Source organism: Lathyrus oleraceus, chromosome 4 (assembly GCF_024323335.1).
Source record: "Lathyrus oleraceus cultivar Zhongwan6 chromosome 4, CAAS_Psat_ZW6_1.0, whole genome shotgun sequence".
NCBI classification, from domain to species: domain Eukaryota; kingdom Viridiplantae; phylum Streptophyta; class Magnoliopsida; order Fabales; family Fabaceae; genus Lathyrus; species Lathyrus oleraceus.
The window spans coordinates 367519044-367527554 of NC_066582.1; positions in this window are offsets into that span (position 1 = coordinate 367519044).

Here is an 8511-nt window from a genome sequence, read left to right on the forward strand (position 1 = left end):
GTATAAGTTGTTGGAAGAACGCATGCTAGCTATGGAGGGTCAGAAAGCGCCCGGTCTGGATTTCGAAAGCTTGGGACTGGTCTCTGATGTGGTCATTCCTCGCAAATTCAAGATCCCCACTTTCACTAAGTATGATGGTGCGTCTTGTCCTCAGATGCATTTGAGAGCTTATGTGAGAAAGATTCAGCCGTATACCACTGATAGGAAACTATGGATCCATTTCTTCCAGGAGAGCCTGTCTGGCACACAGTTGGAGTGGTATTATCAGCTCGAGAGCTCTAACATCCGCACCTGGACTGATCTAGCGACAGCTTTCTACAAGCACTACCAATACAATTCTGAATTGGCGCCTACTCGGCTACAGTTGCAGAATATGACTATGGGCTCTAAAGAAAGCTTCAAAGAATATGCTCAAAAATGGAGAGATTTGGCTGGCAGAGTCAAACCCCCTATGACTGATCGAGAATTAGTAGACATGTTCATGGGTACACTGACTGGGCCATTCTACAGCCATCTACTGGGAAGTTCTTCATCAGGTTTCACTGACCTTATATTGACGGGTGAACGGGTTGAAAGTGGTATTCGAAGTGGAAAGATACAGGCAGCTACCTCCGCAAGCACCAGAAAGACCCATCAGGGAAAGAATGAGTCAAATGCTATGTATGGTGAAAGGGGTCATAACAAGAAAAGCCGTGACCATACCATCGGAGCAGTCACAATTGCAGCCCCGCCAGCTCAAAACTTCCAGCCCAGACAAGACAGGCCAAGAAGGCAGTTTACCAAGATCAATATGACTTTAGCACAAGCATTGCAGGGTATGCTGAAGGCGAATTTAATTACCCTCAGAGGCCCTCCTGCGAATGTCAACACTACTTCTCCTCGTTATAATCCCAATGCCAGGTGTGCATATCACTCCGATAGCCCCGGGCATGATACAAACGATTGTTGGTTGTTGAAGAATAAAATTCAGGATATGATCGACGCGGGAGAAATTGAATTCGATCCTCCGGAGACTCCTAATGTCATCACTGCTCCTATGCCTAACCATGACAAGACTGTTAATTCTGTGGATGACAATTCTCACATTGCTAATGTGGCGGACTTAACATCTCCTCTCCTGATCATCAAGAAGAATTTATTGCAAGCTGGTTTATTTCCAGGTTGTACTGAAAGTTGCGACCTTTGCGTACTTCGACCCGATGATTGCCTGAAGTTGAGAGGTGGTATTCAGCGGCTGATGGACGATCGTAAAATTCTCTTCGAAAAGATTCCTAAGGTGGAAAACCCTGTGGAAGAAATATCTGTGATTGCTAGGTCCAAAATTCCAGTGAAGATTACCGCTACTAGAGTACCTGTGAAGATTACTGCTGAGCCCAAGGCAGCTCCCCTAATCATTACTGCACCTGGCCCAGTACCGTATTCCTCAAGCAAAGCCATTCCGTGGAATTATGGAGGTGATATTTACATCCATGGTGTGAAGCAAGTTGGTAATTCTGCTAATCCTAATGGCATTGTTGGGACTAGTAAAGTTACTCGAAGTGGAAGGATCTTCTCTCCAGAAATCTCGCCTCCCGCCCCTGAAACCCGAGGAAAGGAACCAGTTAACCCTTCTCAGTCAGGGACACCCGTCGAAGTTACTACTGAAGATGTTGCCAAACAAGAAATGGAAGAAATGCTGAAAATCATCCGCAAGAGTGATTTTGATGTGGTAGAACAGCTGGGGCATACTCCGTCTAAGATCTCGATGTTATCCTTGTTATTATCTTCTGAATCTCATGCCAAAGCGTTGATAAAATTCTTGAAGACCGCTCATGTACCTCAGGAGACATCCGTCGATTAGTTCGAAAACTATGTTGCTCACCTGGCCGTTGATAATGGCCTAGGCTTTTCTGATGCTGACCTGACACCAGCAGGAAAGAATCACAATAAAGCTCTGCATATCTCCATTGAGTGTAAGGGGATCACTTTGTCTCATGTGTTGATCGATAACGGCTCTTCTTTAAATGTGCTACCGAAAGCCGTGCTCGATAAACTTGACTGTAAAAGCATTGAATTGAAGCCTAGTGACATTGTGGTGCGTGCTTACGATGGCGCGAAGAGTGTTGTCCATGGTGAAGTGGTTCTCCCTATCAAGATAGGACCTCAAGTCTTCAACACTATCTTTCACGTAATGAACATTCGTCCTGCTTATTCCTGCTTGCTGGGACGCCCTTGGATTCATGGGGCAAGTGCTGTAGCTTCATCTCTCCATCAAAAGCTGAGGTATCCAGTAGAGGGTAAGATTGTCACTGTGTGTGGAGAAGAAGAATATATTGTCAGTAGTGTGCAGACCTTCAGATACGTCGAGATGGATGGTGAATTCTTTGAGACTCCTTCTCAGTCATTTGAAGTAGTTCCTCCGACCAGCCCTGTCCTTAAGCCAACTCCCCTGGTGCCCAAGGTTATTCGTGCTCCTCCTGCCATGATTTCTCTGAAAGATGCTCAAGCCGTGGTTGAAAACGGTGGTCGTACCGGTTGGGGTCAACTGATCAATGTACCATACAAGTCTGACAAGTCTGGCCTGGGATTTAACTCTGAAAGGGTGGTCAAAGATCAGATTAATGCTGTAGTAGATGCTGATAGCGATCGCGACCTGGATAGCTGGATTTTCCCAACAATTGGTGACGGACTCAATAATTGGAAGGCTGAAGACACTATCTCGATTTCCTTTAGTCAGGAGTAATTGTTATTGCCTATTTTAGTGTTGCAATTTTTAATTGAACTTCTTAGAGCATTGTGTCTATGCCCGAGGCACAATAGCTAATTTGTTAAGGGTTTTGTCATTTTCATAAGCATATTCACATTCAATAAATCAATGGACTTTTTGCATTCAAATATTGCGCTCTTTATCTTTCCTGCCATCTTCCGAAAAGCTATGTTTTCTTACACACACTCACGTAACGAATTGCAGATCCATATCCACTCTGGATCCTGTTGATAATAGTTCTGCTACTGTTCATTATGACTTTGAAAATCCGATCCACCAAGCTGAGGATGGAAGTGAGGAAGATTGTGAAGTACCTGGAGAGCTTGCCAGACTGTTACTGCAAGAAGAAAAGACCATACAGCCGCATGAGGAATCAATTGAAGTTGTAAATCTGGGTACTGAGGTAGACAGGAAAGAAGTCAAAATAGGAGCAGGCTTGGAAAACAGTGTCAAAGAAAGATTGATCCAGATGTTACATGACTATGTAGAGATTTTTGCTTGGTCTTATGAAGACATGCCAGGACTGGATACTGATATAGTAGTGCATCGGCTGCCAATGAAGGAAGATTGTCGTCCTGTTAAGCAGAAGGTTCGCCGCATGCGTCCTGAAATGTCTGAGAAAATCAAAGCCGAGGTTATGAAACAATTTGATGCAGGTTTTCTGGCTGTTACTTCTTATCCTCAATGGGTTGCTAATGTGGTACCGGTACCGAAGAAGGATGGTAAGGTGCGAATGTGCGTCGATTATAGAGATTTGAATAAAGCAAGTCCCAAAGATGACTTTCCACTTCCGCACATTGATGTTCTGGTAGATAACACCGCTCAACACAAGGTATTCTCATTCATGGACGGCTTCTCAGGTTATAATCAGATTAAGATGGCACCTGAAGACATGGAGAAAACTACGTTTGTGACGCAATGGGGCACTTTCTGTTACAAAGTAATGCCATTCGGTTTAAAGAACGCCGGGGCAACGTACCAGTGTGCTATGGTGGTTTTGTTCCATGATATGATTCATCATGAAATAGAAGTATATGTGGATGACATGATAGCCAGATCTCATGCTGAAGAAGAACATCTCGATCATTTGTACAAATTGTTTGAGAGGTTGAAGAAATACAAGCTGAGATTGAACCCGAACAAATGCACCTTTGGAGTAAGATCCGGTAAACTCTTGGGATTTATTGTCAGTGGTAAAGGAATTGAGGTTGACCCGGCCAAGGTGAGAGCTATCCAAGAAATGCCAGTGCCCCGTACAGATAAGGAAGTCAGAGGTTTCTTGGGACGTTTGAATTACATCGCCCGGTTTATTTCCCATTTAACTGCTACCTGCAAACCCATCTTCAAACTACTGAGGAAGAATCAAGATATGATATGGAATGGTGAATGTCAAGAAGCTTTTGACAAAATCAAGAAGTATCTCCAGGAACCTCCGATCCTGATGCCACCAGTTGAAGGAAGACCTCTAATCATGTATTTGACCGTGTTAGAAAATTCAATGGGGTGTGTGTTGGGGCAACATGACGAGTCTGGTCGAAAAGAGCATGCCATATACTACCTTAGCAAAAAGTTTACCGACTGTGAAACAAGATACTCACTGCTCGAGAGAACTTGCTGTGCTTTGGCCTGGGCTGCTCGCCGACTAAGACAGTATATGTTGAATCATACCACTTTGTTGATTTCTAAGATGGATCCCATCAAATACATATTTGAGAAACCTGCCCTCTCCGGAAGAATAGCGAGATGGCAGATGATTTTAACAGAGTATGATATCCAGTATACTACCCAGAAAGCAATCAAAGGAAGCGTGCTAGCCGATCATTTGGCTCATCAAGCAGTGGATGATTACCAATCTATGAATTTTGAGTTCCTAGATGAGGATGTCATGCTTGTTACTGATTATGAAGAACCTGGACCGGATGAAGGACCCGAACTGGGATCCCGATGGACTATGGTTTTTGATGGATCTTCTAATGCATTGGGCAATGGTGTTGGTGTTGTAATCATTAGTTCAAGATAAAACACCATCACTCTTCTCCGTATCGGCCAAAGATGAATGGCGCCGTGGAAGTTGCTAATAAGAATATTAAGAAGATTATACAAAAGATGACAGTAACATACAAAGACTGGCATGAGATGTTACCGATTGCTCTTCACGGTTATCGCACTTCAGTACGCACTTCGACGGGGGCAACTCCCTTCTCTTTAGTCTACGGAATGGAAGCCGTCTTACCGGTGGAAGTTCAGATTCCCTCTCTAAGAATCATGAAAGAGACAGGTTTAGACGAGGATGAATGGATCCAAACTCGACTCGATCAGACAAATTTGATTGATGAGAAGAGACTTGCGGCTGTTTGTCATGGGCAGATATATCAGAAGCGCATGACCCAGGCATTTAACAAAAAGGTCCAGAGACAGGTGTATCGAATTGGCGACTTAGTTATCAAGCGTATCATTCTACCACAAGGTGATCCCAGAGGTAAATGGACCCCCACATACGAAGGGCCATTTGTAGTTAAGAAGGTATTCTCTGGTGGAGCCATGATACTTGCTACAATAGATGGTGAATGTAACACCCTTCTAAATTACCCCAAATATTTAATTAAAATAACAACATATATCAATCAGAGTAGATATGCAATTAAGGGTGTCACACAAACACTTCACACCATTCACCATAATAACTGTCATGCTCTTTTATTAATTCAAAACATAAAGCATTTGCACAATACGCAGCGGATAGAGATTAAATCAATCATGCAAAACATGTAGCATATTACATGTAAACTGGTTCACAACCAACAATAAAACATTTAAAACATCCCATCCCGATGTTACATCTACCAGAGCATGACCCACTAAGGAACTACACTAGACTTCAAGCACTAGCTCCTACTCAATCACTGCTCGTTACCTGAAAAATAGTTGTAAGGGTGAGTTCCTCAATCGATATAATAAGCATTATAAAATATCATGCAATGTTAAGTAATTTAACACATTTCATCACCCTAATCATAACACACATTCAGTAACGGCACATCAACTCAAACATCATACTCAACACCAACATAAAGCACACTTATAATCTCAATTCATACTCAACACCAACACAAAACACACGTATAATATTGGAATACATCCATTCATATTATACGCCATACATACATTATGCAATGAGACTCCATGCATGCGGTACCGACTATTCGTGAACATATAGTTCAACTTCACCGACCAAATCCAGGTACGGCTACCAAGCTCACTAGTCCCACTCATTTGAGACCTAGTGACTCACATCACTAATTCCTCACCATGGGAATTAGCTACCACCCCAAGGGCCATGCTATGCACGCTAATCACCTAGCATGCAAACATCAACAACAGTCCAAAATGACTAACATCACTAATTCATCACCATGGGAATTAGCTACCACCATAAAGGCCACATTATGCTATGCCAAATCACCTAGCATGCAACATCAACAACAATTTACAATGGACATATGCTCACACTCTAAGCCATAAAACAGTCCATCCACAATTACATACATAATATATATACATTCACAACATTATGCATATTTTCACACATCATCAGCATATTTATCACATAATCATATTATGTCATGCCAAATAATTCAGTCACAGTATTAGCACACTCTACTAATACCTATCCTACTCAAAACAACGGGAAATAATCCCTACTATATCACACACCGATATAGGCCAATCACCAATTATGTTCACAACATTAAAATATCAATTTTTCCAATTTCCAACAGTGTTAACCGGTTAACGCCCTGGGTTAACCGGTTAACGCAACACAGAACACGCTTTCTGGCAAAACTCAACAGTGTTAACCGGTTAACGCCCTGGGTTAACCGGTTAACGCAGACAGAACAGCAATTTCTCAGAAATCACAACAGTGTTAACCGGTTAACACCCTGGGTTAACCGGTTAACGCAGACAAAACAACAATTTTTCACAATTCATAACAGTGTTAATCGGTTAACACCCTGGGTTAACCGGTTAACGCAAGACAGAAAGTTGTTCCTGCGCTAACACGAAGCAGAATGCAGAATTCTCCGCATTTTCCGCCGTTGGAGGACTTCCGGACCTCCGATCCCAATTCCGTAAGAAGCTACGTTTTCGGAAAATCACTACCCATCCAATTACAGATTCAATTTCAGTTTTAACACAACTTATCCAATACAATTTTTCAGCATTCAACATCCCAATTAGGGTCAAATCAACGGTTCATCACTACCCATTACATGTTAACCCATAATACCCATTAAACGACGATAAACCCCCCTTACCTGAGTTAATCCGGCGAATCTTTAAGCTTCAAGCTTTTCTCTTCTCCAACCTTCTTCCTCTTGCTCTGTCTCTTTGCCCTTTTTCTCTTTTTGAGCCGCTTCTCTGTTTTCACGTGAAAACTCTTTTTACCAAAATGGAACCCTTTTTCCTTATTTCCAACTTATATATATTTTCCAATAATTATTATTCCAATAATAATAATAATAATAATCCAATACTTCCAATTATTTAATTAAATTAATAAATATAATATTAACTTAAATTAAATAATTATCTTATTTTTATCGGGGTGTTACAGTGAAGACTTCCCACATCCCGTGAACGCAGACATAGTCAAAAAATACTACGCATAAAAGAGACCCGCTAGGTCGACATACCTAGGCAAAAGTAAGGGCATCCCGGCGAACCAAAAGGGTTCGGGCAAAAATTAGGGATAAACATATAAAAATGTACACCCGACGAGTCGAAAACCTGAAAAGGCGGCTTGGGCAAAAAAGGGTATCCTGGTGGACTGAAAACCTGAAAAGGTGGTCCAGGCAAAAATTAGGGATTAAAAGCGTATGACTATGTCCCGTTCTCGGTCAGCTTTACCCAAGTCAAAGGGACTGAACAAGCCAATCACTTCTATCCGACAGCAGGAGATGAGATGCTTGAAGATATAATGACAGTAGTAGAATTAAATCAACAGGGCTTTTCCTTCATAGCTTTTCTTTACGTTCTCGGCAATTTCCTCTTACTAGGATCTCTGTCTCCATGTACACAAATTGCCTGTTTATAGGCCCTCTTGCAAACTCAATACAATTTTATTTCCAAAAAGATGCTTTTGTTTTACTTTTTCTGTTTTGTTTGCATAAACGTCCATTGATTTAATTTGAATTGATATGTGCATTTGAATATGATCGATGTGTACCAAAAATGCATGCCTGAAATAGAAATAGCGATTACTACAAGACTTCAGGATCGAGAAGAAGGTCTAACCATGCTTTCCAATGAATCCGTTGCTAATTCTATTCCCCAGCAAAGTCAGTTATTCCCCAAAAGCAATTGGCATTACTAGACAAATTGGTCATCTCTTCCACCCCCGGCCAGGCTTCTGTTAAATATTTCTACCATCAGACAGAAATCAAGTATCCCTAGATGATAAGGGGTCATCAATACAAGTATCTCCAACCAAAAGAGGGGGATTTATTTTCCCCAGGGGGTCGCCAAAAAAAAAAAAAACTTTTCAGACACATAATTCATTCATTACATCATTTCACAGCATCCGCATGCATACATTGTTCGCATTTATTTTCATAAACATAAAATATCTCATGCATCATGACATGGCATGAGACTAACTTTGTTTAACAGGTTAATTATCCTCCTGATACAGTCAAAACAAAGGTCCATTCAGACGGACATCTTTATCAATTACATTCAGGATTCAACTACATCTCTCAGATATA